This window comes from Malaclemys terrapin, chromosome 12 (genome assembly GCF_027887155.1).
Source record: "Malaclemys terrapin pileata isolate rMalTer1 chromosome 12, rMalTer1.hap1, whole genome shotgun sequence".
NCBI lineage: Eukaryota > Metazoa > Chordata > Testudines > Emydidae > Malaclemys > Malaclemys terrapin.
The window spans coordinates 16,324,506-16,345,506 of NC_071516.1; the positions used below are offsets into that span (position 1 = coordinate 16,324,506).

General features: G+C 45.0%; 1 protein-coding gene across 3 annotated transcripts in view; it reads left to right on the plus strand.

Moving 5' to 3' along the window:
* The first annotated feature begins 4,102 nt into the window (after nucleotides 1-4,102).
* Nucleotides 4,103-21,001, plus strand: part of RIPOR3 (RIPOR family member 3) — a 70,304-nt gene continuing 53,405 nt past the window's right edge. Inside the window, exon 1 of one of the 3 annotated variants that reach the window (XM_054045296.1) lies at nucleotides 4,103-4,411. The gene's annotated coding sequence lies outside the window, so the exon portion shown is untranslated. Of the gene's footprint in view, nucleotides 4,412-4,559; nucleotides 4,642-21,001 lie in introns of those variants that run through there. The other 2 variants (XM_054045297.1, XM_054045298.1) reach the window with 2 other exon arrangements.

Below are 21,001 nucleotides of genomic sequence, written 5' to 3' on the forward strand. Positions count from 1 at the left end.
TTCTGATCTCAGATACACTGAGAGTCACTCTGCTGAAGTCAAAAGTGAGTTATTAAGATAATAAGGCCAGGATAGGCACTCACTGGAGTTACTCTGCATTTGCACCAGTGTAACTGAGTTCAGAATCTGACCCTGTATCCTTAACATAATCTTATGTGTCTAAGGTATTACAGTGCATATGTGATATATGAGCTTTCACACAAGATTAAGCATGGAATGTAATAAATCTCATATAAGCCATAGGTCTGAGATTTGTAATGTCTCACTGCAAACCAAAGAAAAATCTTTCTGAATAAGAGGGATATGCTTTTAAACTCCCTTTAAATTAATGCAAAACAAAGGAATCTCCCTTCAGATTAAATTTGGCAGGTCTGTTTAACGTTACTTAAACAATGTCCCCCTCAGCCTCCAATAACGTATTATATTGAATTGTACAGGGAATTCAAAAAGTATCCAGTAGAGGGCACTATGCACGTTACTTGTACATCTGGTATTTTCAAGTAGATTTACTAGGATGAAATCATACATGTAATATATTCAGAATGAATGTTAAACCTATTTGGATTATGTGGGTAGTTGTTATGACGATGTTAAATATAATTTTACTTTGTAATTATAGCATTAGCCTATGTCTATAAAAACAATTGTTTCACAGTACAATAACTAATCTTATAATTAAGATTGTTTAATAATGTATCCTCTTGTTATTTAAATCATAAGGCAAGGAAGCTAATAGCTTTTTAAAAGACTACATAAAACCATGGATTATAAATTTTCAGTTCAGATCTGTGAAGATTTTATTTCTCAATATAATTTATAAATATACATCAAAGGTCATACCTATTTAACAAATTAATTTATATGTGGGAATACACATTTTTACACTGAAGTAACAAAACTTTTGCTATTTACTAACCACTTTGTAACCACAATAAATGCTCTCTTTCTCTAGGGTGACCAGATGTCCCGATTTTATAGGGACAGTCCCGATTTTTGGGTCTTTTTCTTATATAGGCTCCTATTACCCTCCCACCCCCATCCCGATTTTTCACACTTGCTGTCTGATCACCCTATCTTTCTCTCCATATGTATCTATATCTATCTCATACAAGACCAAAAGGACAAAATCCCATTTTTCCCTGCAGGTAACTTTTAAGACACATTTAGTTTATGTGAATTCAGCCATTGTTCCAGCTCCCTTGGGCTTTCAAAAGATATCCTGACCTTCCCTCTGCTCCAACTCATCCCTTTCCATATAGTCCAACTCCCAAGAGATGACATAAGCATACAAAGCCTCCGATTCAAGTAGATACTTAAGCAAGTGGGACTTTTCATGTGTTTAAGGTTCTGGATGTGCTTAACTACCTTCTTGGATCTGAAAGTTAAGGGCTGGTCTACACACAGTTTATGTACTTACTTAAATAATAAATCAACATAGGATACTCTCAGGCTGAAATAAGAGTGTCCACAGAACAGTTTGCATGGATGTAGCTAAATTGGTTTAGAAACTGAACTAATTAGAAAAGTTCAGTTAAGGTAATTGTCCAGCTGATAATGATAGGTCACTTGTGAGGCTAGGAAGGTGCTCATGTGCTGTTATTGCTGACATCTTGCATCTTTTTTCTTTTGAGAGATTCCTATACACTCCTTTCATACTCCTTGATGGGTGTTATGTGGCTTAGTTCATTAATATTAGTAAAGTGCTTTATGATCTTTGGAGGAAAAGTACTAACATTTATCACATTAGCAATCCTGAGATGGGTCAGGATTTAAATAATTCCCTTTTCTCACTATAAATATAATCAAAGTGCCAAAGATTAAATATTTGCTTTTTTTCATATGCATGAGAAAAATAAACATATGTTGCTTTTTAAAGTGAATTCCAAAAGAATGCACAATCAGCCAGCAACAATAAATTGTAGCCTTGCATCCATTGTTTTCAAGAGTTACATTTTAGAATTCACTTTGAACCCAGTTACCCAATTAGCTGCTCAGAACATCAGTGTTCAATTTGGATAATCTGTAGCCAAGCATTTTATTAGGAGTTTGTGGAAAAGCAAAACGTGAACAAAACCATACAACAAATAGTCCAGAATGCAGTGGAAAATAACGAAAACCAACAACTAACACAAACACACCAGAGGAAGACACAGCAAATGAAGATGAGTAAATAGGCACTTGGGCATTGAAATCAATAGAGCTATGGCCATTTACACTAGCTGAGGATCTGGTCCATGAAGTTAATATGAACAAGTTCCATGTTTAGGAGGAAATGACAGGCTCTCCGCAGAGATTGTTATCTCAACAAACAGTGATTGTATAGGGCTGACGTGCAGAGATTTATGTATGGAATCTTCTGTGAGGGCCAGATTTTGCCCTTGTTTGCAGAGGGCAGTGTGTGGTGTGCACATTGCAAGGCAGCACTTGGGTTGGTTGCATGCATGTATTTGAAAGAAGAATTGGCATTAAGGGTGGTTATTTTGTTGTATTATTTTGAAGTGAGTGTGGCTGATCATAAAAACTAACACACTGAGAATAATCAAGAGGACAACTGTTAACAGAATTTCCAATTTTCAGCAATCCCTCTTCCCCCATGTACTGGTGTCTCTATTTCTCTTGCTAGAAATTCTAAAGGAATACTAGTTATTATCACTATTCTGTTCCATGCTATCAGTTGCCTTTTGAATCATATCCAGGATCCCTGTCTTTATGTTTAAGATTTGGTATCATCTCCCCTTCTGCGTACATCTCAGCACAAATATCTTCCTCCTACTTTCCATACCCCCTCAGCCCTTGAGCTCTTTTCTCAATCAGAACCTCCTACCTTTCTGCTTTCTCTTCCCACTCTTATTTCTATGGCTTCCCTCATGCATCTCCTTGTGCCTAAAATGCCCTCCATATCCAACTTCACAAGAAGAACCACCCCTCTCCTCTTTCAGTTCCTTTCTCAAAACACACATCTCTCTGCCATAAAGACCGACATGAAGAAAGTATTAATCTTCTCCCCAGGGGAGCTGGTAAGAAAACAAATAACCCTGTCCCGCTAGGTTCTTTTTACTGGGCTTGTCCTCATTAGGTGCTTTGAGAGTCTTCCTTGGTGGATTTTTAAAAAAAAGATTTTAAAACTCTGGGAGACAGGATGAAACATCTCCTGTTTGTTCTGAATGGTGCTGAGCCCCCTAGCGGGGCTGAACAAATTGAGAAGGCCCAAACTTGGCAGGTGCTGAGCACCCACAGCTCCCATTGAGGGCAACTCAGTCACCTCATAGGACCAGGACTAGACTCCTGTGGTGACAGTGAGAGGCCTTCATTGTAAAAACGGTGCAGAGAACCAAGGGGAAAGCAAAACTGGGGCGCCAAAGCCTGGGTTTAGATTGGGAGGTGACCTGCAAAGAGGGAAATATTGGTCTCTGTGTTTGGATCTGATATTGATAGAAGTCCTGAAAGGGTTTTGTTCAAAAGAAAAGGGGTGTGTGTGTGTGTGTGTGTGTGTGTGTGTGTGCGCGCGTGCAGGGGGATGGTCTGGGGAGAAAGGGATGGGAGGGACGCTGTTGGTATTGTACGTTATAAACGCAGGCTTTTCACACGGGAAAACTATGAGAACTATGAAACTGTGACATGACAAAAGACAAGAGTGAAAACTGAGTAAAACTGGCCTGTCAGCAGAAGGAAAGGTGCCCAGGCTGTTACTGACATTGGGTATAGGCAATGGGGGCAGCTGAACCTGCGCCAAACATGGGCTAGCTGCAAGGGTAGCCGAGGGCAAACCAGGTTCAGCACCCTTTCAGCCAGGGGGATTAAAACCGAGGGAAAGGGTTGGGTGGGCCCAGGAGCGGGGAAGAGTGTGAGACTAGGGGAAGGGGAGAAGGAGATGGGAGAGGTAGTGGATCAGGGCCGGAGAAAGGGGAAGAAAAGTTGGGAGAAGAGGGACACGGGCAGCGAAAGGCAGGGGCCAGAGGAGAAGGGGAGGTGGGAAGAGGGGAAGGAAAGGGGTGCGGGCGGGCAGGGAGCGGGGAGTCCGCCAGGGCACAGCCTGTTTGCCATTAGCCTGCAGCACGGTGGGGACTGGAGGAGAGAGTGCCTGGGATGCTTCCTGATGAATAGCAGAGGGTCCGGGCCGTGACCGCAGGCTCAGCATGTGCTGGAGCCTCGCCGCACTTTCCCAGCCCCCCTGCCAGGATGGGGGGAGGGAGGGAAGGGAAGAGAGGCAGCGAACGGGACAGGGCGATCCGCATCCAGCAGCGCAACCAGCAGCCCGGGGCCGCGGCTTCCTGGAAGCGGAGCGGGGAGGTGGGGACAGGCAGCCGCGATAAGGCGGCGGCTATCGGGGCGCCAGCTGCGGAGCTGGGCAGCAGACGGCGCACGCCCGGCGGAAGGTGCGGAGCCCGGGTCCCTCCCGCGCTGAAGGCAGGTAGGAGACACCGCGCTGCGGGGAAGGGACAGACCCTGCCGGCGGTGGGAGGATGACCCGAGCTCGGGCCACGGGGGCCGCTCGGGGGTAGAGGGGAGGTGCTGCCCGCCGCCGGTGCACCCGCCCCTGTGGGAAGGGGCTAGAGACACCAGAAGGGAAAAAAAAGATGCTTCCGTGGGGGGGTTTCCAGCAGGGATCGGTGCACCTGCAGGGGGTGTGCATGTTCCCAGGTGAGTAGCCACTCCGAGATCTGCAGGCACCGGGGGGACAGAGACCAGCCAGGCGCATGCATCTATCTGTAGGAGGGGCACAGGCTCCGAGGGCTGCAGATGCACCTACAGGGGGCGCACAGCCACGCAGATACCCTGGGGGAGGGTGTAAATGCACACCCGGGGGGAGACCCGGATGGAGCCGGAGGAGGAGGATGGCTGTCTGCAGCAGGTGGGAAAAGCAGGGCAAAGGCACAGGGCACTGCTTCTCCCACCGTATTTTGGATGTGTCATTGCCTGGGCTGGTTACATTGGAATGACTCTTTTTTGACTGCATGGAGATGGTTTTGTTTGCTCATAAATATAGATTCAGGTTTTGGGTCTCAGGCCAGTTACATTTTGCCTTTGACAATGTTTAGATTCTCTGTAAAAAATGTTTCAATTAAGTTGGGCCATATGGAAATTGCATTGGTCATCAACTAAGGAAGCGCAGTGTTGCTAGGAAAAAATAAAGTTTTGTATTTGTGTTGGAGAGTGTATGGGATGGTGGTCAGAGCAAAGGGCTGGCATTCAGCACTCCTGGGGGCCATCTTTGGCAACAGAACCAAGTCTTAATCCCTATGTGCCTCAGTTTCCCCCACTGTAAAATGGGGATAATTATCAAACCTATTAATGAGATTTAATTATTTTTTGTAATGCATTCATGAAAGGCTTTATGGGAATGAAAAGAAGATTATATAGAAGGATAACAAACTATGTAAAATTCACCTTGAGGGATATTTGGTATTGAACATAGTGACACATGTCCTAAAAACAGCTAGTTGACAGTGGTGGCTAATGGAACGTGAATCTGAGAACACCTTACACACAAATCTAGCCTTGGTGTCGCTATTGATTCTCCTCATGCTATGCTGCCTCTGCTATTCATTTCACTTTGCGGAGTGAGTGACACATGCGCTGCATGCAGAGTAGAGACGAGGCTGCACAATACACACCAGGACAGGATAGACCTGATGTCAACGAATGGCAAGTCAAATTCCACTTGTTTGCCTAAGGGATGGGGAAGTGAGTCACTAAAGATACACACACCCTGCATCTATGACATGACATTGCACAACTGGCCTGGAATACAGTGGGGTCTTATGAAGGATGAAGTATCCAGCCAGCAATACTGGATTGGGAGGATTGGTGAACTGCCCTAGGATGACATCTCCAGTATCCCTATCTTGTGCTCTGCCTTGGAATCAGTGTGTAGCAGAAGCAAAATACTAATATTTCTATGTGGATGACATAGAGCCAAGACCTGGGAATCATAGGCCAAACAGTGGGATGGGATCTGGGCTTCTCTATGTGTGAATGTAGAGAGGAGAGGATTCCTTTCCATCAGATTAGAGCCCTCTGTGTTCCCTAAAACTTCCCTCCACAGGGGCAATGGTTAGTGGATCCTTATAGCTGCTGTTCTAACAACCCCACCCCATTTCCTCCCTGAAATTTGTCCCTTTGCAAATGCAGGATCTAGTTTCCCCAAAAAGAATCTGGTAGGTGTCGTCTTCTTTTTTGATTGTAAAGCAACTACAAGATCCAGTTTACTTGGAGGGAAGGATGATGGATTACAGGAAATGTGTCCTGTAGACATGCTTGAAGGGTGAGAGGCTGAAGGTATGGAGAACAAGGGCAAGATGGGGGTTCCCGTCATAGGCAGTTGTATGAAATAAGGCAAGGAGTTAAGTGTGGGAGAAGGACCCAAAGAGAGTTGTTAATTATGAAGTTTGGGTGGAGCAAAGGAGAGGGGGATTGGAAGGAAAGAAGATATTTTATATATAAAAATGTCAATAAATAGATATGTAATATTAGCTTTCATAAACATTTTAAACTAATGTTAAAATTATCTAAGACACAGGTTAAAAAAAGAGTTTCCATACATCTCGGTATAATGCTTAAATTATCCACAAGTACAAAGTTTGGTTTAAAAAGTCAGAAGGCCAAGAGGAAGTGAATAGGCAGAATGTAATCATCCAAACTGTAGTTTGCCCTGTACTAGATTTTGAATGATGACTGGCTGATGACAATCCAAAGTTACCCACAGAACAACTCTTGCAAAAAGCATCAGCAGACCTTTACTCATTACACATGCTCAGGATCCCGAGTTTAATTTTGATCTGAAGACGGCACCTCCAACAGCACAACAGGGACATACAGAGCCAGTTTTGAAATACCAATTTTATCCTCTTTTTCTAACTTTTCCATTTCTGTTGCCAGTTTGTTCTCTCCAAGCACTAATATTTAAACCAAAATGTCTTCAAAGACAGAAGGCCTATAGCCATGATTTCTGTGGAGTACGGCTGCAAGGGGAAAATTGATGTTCAGCCAGTCATTGAATTTGATCATTAGTGATGGAGGGAACTCTGTGATGATTTTGTTTTCTTCCTCACTGATGCTGGAAATGCTATAATCATAGTGTACAGATTCAGTTTATCTTTTAATTGAGCAAGAAGTAAGTTCAGCTGTTTCAAGTTAGATGATAAAATCTGTTTCACAGGGAACTTAAAGTGCTGTAATGATCATTGTTTTCACCATGTTTTACTACTGCTACTCCACGCTGAGCCCAGAATGAGAAATGGATTCTGTTCTGGCCCTTGCATTATGAGTTAAGTTCCAACTCCATTAATTTTTACCTTGAGGTGTCAATCTCAATTTCAGCCTAACTAGATCACTAATGGGCCTCAGTGGGTCATAATCATTGGTGATAATGTATTAGTCTGAAATAACCTAGCTTGCCTTTCAAAACCCAAGCTGAATTTGAAGGGCTGACTGGTAGTTAGAAAACACCCCCACCCCTCTATCTCTTTACTTGTTAACTGAGCAAATTTGATCTCAAGGCATTGGGAGACAATAGTTTGACCTAGAGTCATTCGGATGCAATTGTTAGTGACATTTCAGAGCAGCACTATATGGTAAGTAGGCTTATTGTGAGGTTCCTTAATTATAACAACCAACAGGGAAAGAAGATTGGAAAAGATCAGAATAAATATCTCTAATATAATCCGAAGAAGTGGGCTGTAGTCCATGAAAGCTTATGCTCTAATAAATTTGTTAGTCTCTAAGGTGCCACAAGTACTCCTGTTCTTTTTGCGGATACAGACTAACACGGCTGCTACTCTGAAACCTATCTCTACCAAGGAAATGTAGCCTTATGATTAAAGTACATGATTGGGAATCAGGGTTACTGGGTTCTATTTCTACTTCTGTCCTGCTCTTTCTGTGTAACTTTGAATAAGTTGCTCAGGGTACAACTTCCAAAGTGTTCACCAATTTTGAGTGCCTCAGTTTTTGGTGGCTCAATTTGAGATACACAAACCATGATTTTTAATGGTGCTCAATACCTACAACTCCAGCTAAAGTCAGTGGGATCTGTGGATCCTCGGCACCTCAGTAAATCATGCCCTACAGGTGTCAAGATAAGCAACCAAAAATAAAGGCACCCAAAATTAATGGCCACTTTTGAAAATTTTGGCCTAAGTAGTGTGCCTCAGGTTTCTCATCTGTGAAATGGTGATAATACTGTAGTGCAGTAATGGTTAGTCCATGTTTATATAGCCCTTGGAAGAAGATAAGTACTAAGTATTGTTAGTCCATTATCCAGGAGGACTTTACTCTGGAGGGCATTCTGCACCCAAAAAATTAAAAATTCTGTGCACTATATTTTAAAATTCTTCAAAATTCTGCAAATTTGATTTCTCAAATAAATGTGGAGGCTCCAGCATGGCATGGGGGAGCACAGGCCACTGGCTGCATGGAAGTGGAAGAGCACTGTGCAGCTCACCCCCAGGACACAGACTCAGTGGTGAGATGGTACCCAACCCTGACACAGTGCAAGGACCGGGCCTACCCCAGAAACATCCCAGGGCCCTGCCCCTCCATGCCAGGTGCACCAAGCATGGGCAAGCAGGCTCAGTAAGGCAGGATCCAAGTGTGGACAGGGCCGGCTCTAACTTTTTTGCTGCCCCAAGCAGCAAAAAAAAGCGCCGCCCAGCCCCCCGCCACCGGAAGCCCCCCGCCGAGCGCCGCGCCGCCGAAGCCCACCCCCCCGCCGAGCGCCGCACCGCTGGAACCCCCGCTGAGCGCCATGCCCCGCACCGTCCCCCCGCTGAGTGCCGCGCTGCCGGAGCCCGCCCCCCCCCGAACGCCGCGCCGCCAGAGCCCACCCCCCCCGAACGCCGCGCACCGTGCTGCCGGAGCACCTCCCCCCCTGTGGAATGCCGCGCCGCGCTGCCCCCCGCCACCCCAAGATTGGTCGCCCCTTACCAGGTGCCGCCCCAAGCATGTGCTTGGTTGCCTGGTGCCTGGAGCCGGCCCTGAGTGTGGAGGGACTTAGCATGAGGGGATCCAGATGTGGGTTGAAAGGGGTCTGTGTGGGGCAATCTGGATTCAGGTGGCTCCCCCTGCAGCTGAGGAGTGATGGGTGCAGGAAGCGGGGTGAGGGAAGTTTGCAGAGCTTCCTGCAGCTGGGGGGTGGGATGGGTCTGACCTGGCTCTAGATGCTGTGCAGGGCAAGAGGAAGTCCCGTCCTCCCCTGCCCAGTGCTGACTAGCAGCTGAGCCCAGCACAGTGTAGGAGCCACCAGGTGGGTCTTCTCCAGTCCTGCCCCCTGCCCCACAGTGATTTACCTCTCTGCCAGCTGCCCTGGTCACCCAAAACATACTGCTGGGGAGGGTTGTATGATTGCTCTTGTGGCTTCCCTTTGCTTCCCCATCAGAAAGTCATTTTTCTGTGAGGAAGCAAAGAAATCTGCGGGGGACATAAATTCTGCACATGCGTAGTGGCGCAGAATTCCCCCAGGAGTAGGACTTGTATCTGTGATCAGGAAGGGATCTTTGTTCCTCTCAGCTGTGAAATAACATGAGAATTTCTCACACACTAAGCAGAAATGGTGATAACTAAACATTCTTCATTTTGTTTGAAAATACAGTCCCAAAGGTTTCTTTCTCCCCCCTCTCCCCCCCAAACGATGCCAGGAACACTTTCAGGCTTGTTGTTTACAGTGAAGCATGAGAATCAATAGCAAATATTCTATGTCGTTGTGGAGGCAGAAGAGGGTATATGATCACATGTGTCTGCATAGCTATCTGTGCTTCACATTCTTGCAGACAACAAACAACAACAACATAACTCACTTCTTCCAAGATAGTTAACATTCTGGCCCAGAGTTACAGTACCAGATGTGTTGCCACAGAAACAATTTAAAGGGAGAAGGACCTTCAAGTGAGTAGTCTTTATAGCGGTAAATATAAAAGTTATATACATATTTCAGAGCCTGTAGGGTTGTGGGTTTTTTTTTTTTTTTTTTGTATGTGTGTATATATGAGACAGAAAGAGTAGGGGGGAATTGTACTTTTCCTTTCCTACATCTGTTAGCATTTTAAGATTCTCCATACAGGACTGGAAATTGAAGAATACTCGATTAGGGACATGATTTATGCACCTCAGAGACATTTTTATTAAATCCTGACTGGATTTTATAAACTTTTTTTCCTTGAAAAGCTGTGCATTTTGCTAGCTGATTTATTTAGCCCCATTTGCAACGTGCTTTGGAAGCAATTTCAAATAACAGTTGTTTCTTTGAAAGTAAGGAAGCGTATCTGACTACATAGAACTAGACCAGATTTTGATGCTGATAATTACTAGCACATTCTAACCTACAACAGTTGACATGTTGATGAAAAGAGGGAATCTAGCTGGGAAATAACTTTGTTTTATCTCACATAGTAAGGCTTGGAGTATATGTAGCTGAGGTCCCGGTAACAGTTGCAGCATGGGAAGGATCAGGAGTATGAAAATGGTGTTGGAGGTGGCATGTGCAGAGAGGAAAGGCAGATGTGTATGAGCATCTCTATGGCACTGGATAGCTGCCACAGGCAACATGCCCTCCTCTCTAGTGCCACAAACTCATATTGCAAAATGTGACATACGTTACTTAACTCCCTCTGCATGGCTTTTACATGTCACAAAACGGGCATACGCTTCCAGGATTGGCACACACTGCCTGGAGTAGCACAGCAAGGAAAGTAGCCAGGAAGGCCAAATTTACATTAGAAAAGGTTTGCTGATATATAGCTGTGTCAGCAAGCCATGCTAACGTAGACACAGCTTATATTGGCAAAAAAAAGTGCTTTTGCAGGTATAGTTTATATATGGTATAGCTTATACTGGTTTCCTGAATGAAATAAACTATATCAGGAAAAGCACTTATATGTCAGTCTGCAGTAGGGCTTTTGCTGATATAGAAATGTCATAAAAAAAAAAAAATCACATCCCTAACTGATGTTACTATACTGGCAAAAGTTTCTAGACCTGTAGGCCTGGCCAAAGAGTCTGGAAAGAATGTAAACAGGCCAACCTCCACAAAATATGGCTCTTTTGTTTTCACATTTCTTTGTAATTCTTGCCATTGAAAGGCCTTGCTCCTTGCCAGCTTTGCAACCCTACTATCCCCACACTGAAGAAGACAACATCAGTGCTTTCCCCACTGAAATCATGGGTGAAATCCTTGCCCCATCGATGTTAATGGCAAAACTCCCATCGACTTCAGTAGGAAAAGAATTTCACACTCTGTACTTTTGGTGATAGGACCTCACCTTCTGTGTGTCTGGAAGATATTAGCCTAAAAGCCTTAAACTGAGAATGGTTTATCTCATTTAACAATTACCCTCCCCCCCCATAAAATGTAAAACCTGACTTTACTTTACTGTTATAAACATGTCCCTCAGACATCTCTATACCTCTTAAATATCAGACATTTTAGTCCCCAGATTACCTGATTAGACACAATTCTGGTGTTCCCCCGACTTTTGTTGTTGAAAATTATTTATTTCAGAAATAAGGAATCAGGAAACAAAAATTGTACTCAGAGTTATTTATGCTTATGGATAGAATCCTGCATCATTTTAAGTTTCCTGCATGGATAATTTTTTGGGGATCTGTCATTTTTGGGACTGGCATATACAGTATCACACATTTAGGCCTAGCCAAATTGAAAGGCCTGTACATCACCATGTGAGATCAGCTATAAAGATAAGAAACTGGTCACTACCCTTAACTCCTTATTCAGATAAAAATTCCATTGACTTCTGGGGGAGTTTTAGGTGTGCAAAGTATTTGGATTTGGACTCACAGTTGGTGTCTGCAAGGTAGAAATGAGTTTGGGGTACAAAATTTGGGTCTAAATCCAGATCTACACTTCTCCATAGGTCCAGAGATGTTGGAATTTAGAATTTTGATTCAGCAGCAGCTGCTTGGGACAGAGCCAGTCATGATGTTAGCAAACAGATCCAAACTTCCCACTAGTTTGTTAATATCTCTTTCGTTTGGGCCCTTCAGTAGATGGGATATGTCTTTGTGTATGGGTAGCGCATCCCCACTCAGACACTATAATTAAATCTTTCTATTGAAAATTTCCATTTCAGGTGGTCATAATTTTCTCAAAAATTGTCCTTTGGGTCTGAAATTTCCTATGGTTGTTTTCAACCCAAAATATAATATGTTTGGAAAATCTGAACGATGTCAGCTCAGTTACTTTTTGAGTTATTCAAATGCATTTTTTTTAAAAATGTATGTTTTCCATTTACACGTTTTCTATATTTTTCTTTTAATTCACATAACTTTGTTTTTATTATTTAAGTTGTAACACACTTGAAATACCCCTCCCCCCATATGCTAACCCATCTATTCCCCAACACCAGGACTGGACAGATAAACCAAAGAAGGGAGCAACTGAAAGAGCTCAGTGTGCTAAAGGATTTTCATTTAGTGCTCTAGTGATAACATGAATAAGTTTACATTTCCATCATTGCAGGCAAAATACAATTTAAATAACCTTTAGCTATGTGTGCTCAAGATTTCTGCAATATTTACATTCTATAATTGAAATAGCACAAAAAAGTTCAAAGGGTCACTCCAAATTATAAGAAAGGATTTGTTTTATGAAATCTGTAGAGTTAAAATGAGAGGCCAGTATTTCTGAAAGATTTAGCACACAATGATGTGGAAAATGCACATAATGCTGTATGAGCAATTACCACTGTAGTGTGAACAAATTGGGTAATTGTGTGTGCAAATGTGGTTAAGACCTTGCCTACATACAAAGTTTCACTGGTTTAAGTAAAGGTTTAAAGTTAATGCAACTTTGCGTCTGGACACTGTTACATTAGTTTAAACTTCATTGGTTTAGCTTGTACCTTTTCTTTATTACAAGTGAAAGGCAAACCAATATATACCCAGTTTAAACTGATGTAAGAACATCCACACACACAGTTGCACCAGATTAACTGCATTGCTTTAATATCAGACCTGAGGCCCGATCTACACCTAAAAATGAGATTGACTTAACTACATCCAGTGATGGCTCCAGGCACCAGCGCTCCAAGCACGTGCCTGGGGCAGCAAGCCGCAGGGGGCGCCCTGCCGGTCCCTGTGAGGGCGGCAGTCAGGCTGCCTTCGGCAGCATGCCTGCGGGAGGTCCGCTGGTCATGCAGATTCGGCGGCGGGTATGCTGAATCCGTGGGACCGGGGACCTCCCGCGGGCATGCTGCCAAAGGCAGCCTGACTGCCATGCTTGGGACGACAAAAAAGCTAGAGCCGCCCCTTACTACATCTCTCAGGACTGTCAAATTTTTTTCACCCTGTATGATGCTGTGAGATTGACCAAATCCCCACTATAGACACAGCTAGGTCAATGGAAGAATTTTTCTGATGCCATAGCTACTACCTCTCATGGAGAGGTGGACATACTACCATAGATGCCAACTTTCCCCAGCGCCGGTGGGAGCTCGCGCCCCCCCCACCCCACCCCAACTCCACCCCTTCCCTGCCCCTGCCCTGCCCCCATTCCAACCCCTTCCCCAAAGTCCCCGCCCCAACTTCGCCCACTCCCTGCCCCTATTGGACCCCTTCCCCAAATCCCCGCCCTAGTCCCGCCTCTTCCCCAAGCACGCCGCATTCCTCCTCCTCCCCATCCCTCCCAGCGCTTGCTGTGTGAAACAGCTGTTTTGTGGCAGCAAGCACTGGGGAGCTAGGGGGAAAAAAACGTGCACTCGGCATGCTCAGGGGAGGAGGCGGAGGTGGAGCAGAGGCGGAGGTGAGCTGGGGTGGGGGTGGGGGTGGGGTGGGGAGCTGCCGATGGGTGCAGAGCACCCACCACTTTTTCTCTGTGGGTGCTCCAGCCCCGGAGCAACCACGGAGTCGGCTCCTATGCGTACTACAGCAATGGAAGAACTCCTCCCAATCGCTGTAGTAAGTGTCTATGCTACAGTGCTACAGCAGAACAGCTGCAGCACTTCAGCTGAGCTTCTATAGTGTTTCTAGTGTAGACATGCCCTAAGCTATATAGATATAGGTACTTTTATACCCGTATAACACTGGGAGCAGGAGCTGTAATGTGCAGAGCTCTGACACCTTTCAAAACTACACTTGTATTGTTAAAGAAACAAAACTTTCTACTGTAGACAAGTTCTAAGAATGGATTCTTAAAAAGCCAAACAATGACCATACTGTGAATAACTGTTGGTTGCAGTGAGAGTTTTGAGTACTGAAAGGAGTTAAGAATTGAGTTTATAGATAGTGAAGGACTTAGAATATCAGGGTTGGAAGGGACCTCAGAAGGTCATCTAGTCCAACCCCCTGCTCAAAGCAGGACCAATCGCCAGACAGACTTTTGCCCCAGATCCCTAAATGGCCCCCTCAAGGATTGAATTCACAACCCTGCGTTTAGCAAGCCAATGCTCAAACCAGAGAGCTATCCCTCCCACCTTTGGGGACAAAGGTGCTATCAACTGTATGCACAAAATTCAAGGCCATTTTGAAGTACATTCCCTTAATAGTGTATGCTAATGATACCCATAGTAGTTCAAAGTACATTAAAAATAGTTTCAACTTTTTAAATAAATGTTTTAGGTGGTTTGATCCTAGTTGGTTCCACTGCTGAAAACACTGTATCCATTTGCCAGCAACCTCTATCCAGCACTACCAGTTATGTTCCTTCCTTCCTTCTCTGTAACTTGTGCTTCTCTCTTGTGCTTTGACTCTTCTTAAATTGGGTCTTGGGTGATTTATACTGATAAAATGATTAGAAGAGTCTGACACCCATGTGAACTTTCTATCTCTGGCAGTCGCCTTGCCACTGGTAGTCATTGATAAGCAGAAGAGTATGTGCTGGCTGATGAGGCACTATACAGCCAATTCCTTGCTTCCAGTCCAGTTTCCTGTCACAGTGGTTAATGACCCCAAGAAAACTAATTCTTTCTCCAGTTTACTAGGATTTTTTTTAAATGATAGTTTATGAGGTCAGTTACCATTTCTTTGCTTCTTAATGGGAATCTGTGGAGGAAATTGTGCCCTATATTGCTTCTCTTTGATATATAAAGAAGTCCCAAAAAGTTTTCAATAAAGTTTTATTTTCATTTTGTTTTATAACCTTGGAAGTATCAGGCACATCAAATCTTGTCTTTCTTGTTTTTATTAGAGGATTCCTTGGAGGACTAGAGAAATAGCATGGGGAACTTTTCTCAGCGCTTACCTGAATATGCAAAGGGTGTTGAATCTTTCACAAGGAGATCTTTTCTCTCAACTGTGTGTCAGATGTTTGAGTGAAATAGATATTAACAAAAACAACCCTGCAAAGAATTATAAAAAGACTGACCCCTCACAACTGCTCAGATTTTACTCTTTTGGAGCCTGTAATGTCCTTCCAGAACTAACAGACTAGACAAGACTTGAATTTCTAGTTAAAAATAAAGAACAGAATAAAAACATTAAAAACAAATCTTTGTTTCTTTTTGAAGTAAAGAGACCTGAGAGGCACATTTTTAAAAATAACTTTTTACCTGACTACTGGCCATTCCTTGCCTCCCGATAGATAATATTTCTTTAGCAGCTGCTTCCCAAGTCACCATGCTTTAAGATCTTGTTAAGTGTACAGTAACTCCCCACTTAACGTCCTCTCGCTTAATGTTATTTCGATCTTACGTCCCTGCTCAATTACAGAACATGCTCCATTTAAAGTTGTGCAATGCTTCGCTATAACGTCATTTGGCTGCCTGCTTTGTCCACAGGTGGCAGCCCCCCCATCAACTCCCCTATGCCCCCCCAGCACCTCCCACCCGTCAGCAGATCCCACAGATCAGTGCCTTCCCCCTTCTCCCCCCGCCTCCTGCCCACGGCAATCAGCTGGCTTGCGGCATTCAGGAGGGAGGGAGGAGGAGCGAGGACTCAGCGCGCAGGCTCCCCCTCCCTCCCCTGCCTCCTGAACGCCGCAAGCCAGCTGATCGCCGCGGGCAGGAGCGATGGGGGGAGGAGCGAGGATGTGGCGCACCTCCCCCCTCCCTCCCCTACCTCCTGCCCGCAGCAATCAGCTGGCTTGCTGTGTTCAGGAGGCAGGGGAGGGAGGCGGAGCCTGCGCCGTGTCCTTGCTCGTCCCCCCTCCCTCCTGCCTCCTGAACGCTGCAAGCCAGCTGATTGCCGCAGACAGGAGGCAGGGGACGGAGGGGGGAGGAGCGAAGACGTGGCGTGCGGAGTAAAGGGGATAAGGGGGGGGAGAAGAGGCAGGTTAAGGGTGGGGGCTTGGGGGAAGAGGTGGTGTGGGCGGGCTGAGGGTTGAGCCCCCCCGCCCCTGGTGCTTGCAGAATAGGAGAAGCTGCCGCTGCAGCTGCGCAATGTGCTTCTCCTAGCCTATAGCACCTTCAGCCTCCTTGCCTGCCTCATTGTCTCCAGTGCCAGTGGGCTGTGCCTGTGTGGGGTAAGGCGGGGGCACCTCCCAACTATTGTACTGTACTGTACGGAAAAAAAAAAAATCCCTGGAATTTAACCCCCCCATTTACATTCATTCTTATGGGGAAATTGGATTTGCTTAACATCATTTCACTTAAAGTCGCATTTTTCAGGAACATAACTACAACGTTAAGTGAGGAGTTACTTTATCACCTTTAAGATATAATTAATTGTATTTCATTTTGTGTGGATTGTTTGCAATTAAGCATTCTTTCAAGTGGGCCTTGTTTAGCTACATCCATCACAAAAATAAGCTCTTGGATAAGGAGTAGAAAAAGGGTCTGAGCCAACCAATGTTTATTTTCATTATTAATCATTTATATTATGGTAGCTCCTAGATGCCCCAATCCAAAACCAGGGCCCCATTGTGCTAGACTCTGTTCCCTTCCCATCCTCCTTCTCCTTCACCCTCACAGAGCTGTATATTTCTTTTGCTGTTGTTACATGCTAATGGAGCAGGCAGTATTTCTTGTCAAAGTCAGTCCCAGTCTATAGTATTAGTGAACAGTCAATAAGAAATTTATAAAGGCAGATCCTGGATGGATTTTAGGCAGGCTCTAAACTATGAATCTGAGGGAAAATTGTGATGCATCTTTTCTACAGAAGCCCATAACTAATGCATTTTTCCAGTGTGCAAGCCAAATTATGATTACAGAGATCTTCCATTGAAGTTATGGCAAAGCTCCCAGTGACTTTGTTGGGAGCAAGATTGGGCAGAGTGGTAGTGATCCTGGAAACGTTACCTGTTGCTATATTAGAAGCAGAAAATACTTTATATTTTAAGACCCAACGGATGCACATGTAAGGGGACTGTTATCCCCTTACTAACATTCAGTGTGGGTGTTTTGGTTGGCTAGTTCCCAGCACTGAAAGGGGAAGAGTCGATGGGAAATCAGGACCCAGAGACTGAAAGTCCCCAGGGGCAATGGGGAGAGGCCAACGCTCCAGGTCAGCCTGATTGACGGGACGGGCAGGCTAATCAAGGAGTCAGGAGGTCAGGGGGGGTCCTGTCGTCGGTGTGAGCTGGAATTGCCTGGGTCAGACAGAGTGGGGCTGAACTAAGGAGAGAACAGGGGCCCAAGCTTCGCTGCTGGGAGCAGAGCTGCAGCCCCAAAGCCAGAGCACGGCCCAGAGAGAGCAGAGCTGCCCTGGGAGCGGAGCTGCAGCAACCAGACCCAGAGAGGCCAGAGAAGCAGCCCAGGGAGCTGAAGGCAGAGCAGAAGCCGCCGCCGCTGTGCTGAGGCAGAGTGGAGCAGTCCAGAGCCGGGTATGGTGAGCAGCAGGGGAGAGCGATGGGGACCCTGGGCAGTGGGCCCAGCACAGGGAGACGCCTCAGCCAAGAGGCTCTGCAGGCCAGACTTGGAGGAGGATCGTAACCCTGACAGGGCGGGGGCGACGCTGGGAAGAAGGGTCCTGCCACCTAGAACCTGAGAGCGTGTGGCCACCGCCAGAGCAAGTGTCCAACCCGCAGCATCCCCGCAGCACAGCGAGAGCCTGAGAAGGAGGCCTGGGACCTACAAGAAGCAGACTGTGAACTGCCCTGATGTTTCAGAGACACTGTTTGTAATGTTCCCTGCCACAGAGCGGGATGAAGTGTTTCCTTTAACCTTTCCCATTTTTCCTTATTCCTTTTTAAACTAATTGTTAATTAAATAAACTGTATTGCTTTAAATCCTATGGAATGATCAGTGGGTCAGGAAAGCATCCAGTGCAGAGAGAGTACCTCGGAGTGGGGACACCCTAGCCCCTAACCTGAGTGACCACAGCAAGGTTGGGGGTCGAGCCCCCCAGGAATCCTGGGCCCAGCCTTGTTGGGGTTATGAGGAGAGTGCAAGGGGAGTCCTCGAGGGCAGGGGGGCCTCTGGGTAAAGGAAGTGGGAGCGAGGACTCAGATCCTTCCGCTAGCCCACTTCACCGGGGTAGTGCAGAAGCCAGGAAAGTTCCCCACAATTCCTCTGCTTACACACACAAGTAGTTTAAAGAATTTTACGTTTGGCCAGATTTCTATAGCCAGTCAGAGTTTTAATTGCATCTGACCCTAGATGATCTGCTTTGAAAAATAGGCTTTAGAGTCCTTGTTTTGCTTGCTAAATGCAAACCAGATGCAGGGCCAGATTCTCACCTGGTATAAATCAGGATAGCTCCATTGACTTCAATAAGGCTATGCTAGTTTACACCAACTGAGGATCTGGTTTACTGAAGTGATGTTCCCCATACAAGACCAAGCCTTGCTTCCCTTATTTACAGGAAATATGCCAATGGGATACATTTGTAAATTAGACAAATAGCATTTAGTTCACTGTGGCTGAGCCTGCAGTCTAGTTTAGATGTGATCTAGGACTCAAAGGGGCAGATCATTGAAGTCAACAGAACTGTAACAGTTTGCACAAGCTGGGGATATGCCACCTAGTCTGGAGGTACTATGCCTGTGTGGCTCTCTGGACAGAACTTTGACTGAATCTGGCATGTTCTTTCCAAACTCCTGCCTCATTAGTTCAGCTTAGAGGGGGTAAAACATCTGTTTCTAAGTAGAGCTGTGTGGTTACTGACTGTTTTTTTTCCTGCAAAATCTCTACATCTGCCCATTTAAGACCAATGGTTTATAAGAGCTGGAGTGGGGCATTTGCAAACTTCATCTTATTAAAAACCAAACCAAATAAAATCAGGAAGTAACAGCATAAGAGATTATGGGCTACAAATGGCAGAAGCTTGTGTGCCAAGATTGGATAGGAACAGTGCTTTGGTGTGATATAAATGAAAGGGCAAAAAACACAAACACACCCTTGTATTGGCAGAGATCCTTATTGACTCATGTAAGGAAGGTACCATGGCTGGGGAGCCTTTCTGTGTCAGCAGAGAAAACAGGTTACGCAGAACATAATGGCAGAGATTAGTACTGCGACAGCAATGACTAGACCTCTCCACCCCTAATTCATTAGAAATCATAACTTTTCAAGCCTTGCCTGTTTATCTTAAGAGATATTGGGCCAAATTTGTCCCCAGGAAAATTTCCAAAAATGACTAATGATTTGGGGGACCATTAGCTTCTGGGTGCCCAACTTGACATGCCTTAAATGGACCTAACTCGCAGAGGGTGGGTTTTCAACACTTGTTGAAAATCAGCCCTCTTTAAGGTGACTCAAGTTGGGCACCTAAAATCACTTGTGAAAATGTTTACTTCTTTTGTGTAACTCCATCCCACTCAGCACTTCATTGGATTGTGCCTTATGGAAATAATTTAGCTTTAGATGTCGACAAAGAGAAGTTATAGAGTAACTCCATTCCCAGTGACCTGATGTTTTGTATTCATTTCCATTTCCTTATCTGCCATGTGCTTCTGGAGACTAACCCTGTTTTATTAGACTCGTTATTTTCTAGGAAGCAAGAGTGGAATGGCAGAATGTACTGTACATCCCATATCTCCCATGGCCCTACTAGTTGCCCATCACATCAAGTGTCCTGGGGTACTTGAGGGATTAAAGCCTGGGTCATGTGGCTGGCATAATGGCTAAGATCCAGATTTTTAAAGGTACTTAGGCCTTGCTGTGCTCATCATTGCAATGCCTAACTGATTTAGGAGCCTAAATCTCAATGGCAAAAGGAAACCAAAATCTCATTGACTATTGATGAGATTTAGACTCCAAAGTGCCTGCATTACTTTTGAAAATGAGATTTAGGCATTATGATGTTGAGCGCAACAACACCTAAATACCTTTAAAAATCTGGACCCGAGTCCTTAGCAAGAGAGGCTAGTTTCATTATGACAAGACTAAATGAGAAGTATAATGGCTCCTTCTTATATTGCCAGAAATCTGTCCTGGTAGAAATTCCCATACACTGTGATTTGCAGAGCTGGCCTCTTGGAGATATTTAAAGGCACCTCATGCTGTTGAACATCAAACTTCATTACTGCTTAGGCATACCGATCCTCTTTGGCTGCAGTGTGCATGCACATGTATGTAGGTGCCCATGGTACATTACATCACCATGGTTTCCAGCAGGGGTTAAAAAGAAATGGGAGAGTTTGAGCCCTAAAGCCCCAGGGCTTTCATAGTAGAGCTAAAGGGGAAGTTTAGCTCTGAGTAAATAGTAGACTGTTTTAGTCTCTGGGACCAGCCACTAGAGGGAGACATAATTACATGCACTTAGCCTGTGTATTACATTTGTACCGGCTTTAATGGGGGGTGGGAGGAAAGGAGAAGTGTGCTACAGGACAGATGTTCAATGGAAATACTCAAGATTTCCCAGTTGACAAAGGGAAGCTTATCTGTGGCAGTGGCTGTAGAATTTGGTGCATCAGTGTTAGGCAGACTTTCCTTATCAGACCTAGAAAGGGCTGTTTGTTGCTTGTAAATAGTTCACTTTCTCAACACCATCTGCTTATTCTCTTGGTACGATTTTTTTTAAGTATTCATTAGACTCCCTCTAACTGCAGTCTCAGATTCTGCCAAAGCAGAACAAGCTATGAGTCAGGCTAGCGTGTAGAGCCTGGTGCATTCCAGCATCCCTGGTTCAGGCTTTAAAGTTTGTCATCAAGCTTGAAATTGAAACCAGAGGAGCA